The following is a 203-nucleotide window of genomic DNA, read 5'->3' as shown; positions in this document are numbered from 1 at the left end:
ATTCCATACTATCAGAGAAACTCTGGAATTGCTTAGAAAATGTGGGTATTATGTAATTGTGGAAAAATACACATAACTACAAAAATATTCATACAGGTAACGGAACTTTCCGTCGCTCATTTTATGAGTAGCGTAGTTTTGTTTCTTTGCCAAAACATAATTATTTGTGTAACTTACAGTCTTTAAAAGACCTTACAGGCGAC

The sequence above is a fragment of the Penaeus monodon genome, chromosome 15 (genome assembly GCF_015228065.2).
Source record: "Penaeus monodon isolate SGIC_2016 chromosome 15, NSTDA_Pmon_1, whole genome shotgun sequence".
NCBI classification, from domain to species: Eukaryota; Metazoa; Arthropoda; class Malacostraca; order Decapoda; family Penaeidae; genus Penaeus; species Penaeus monodon.
This window is presented reverse-complemented; position numbering follows the sequence as displayed.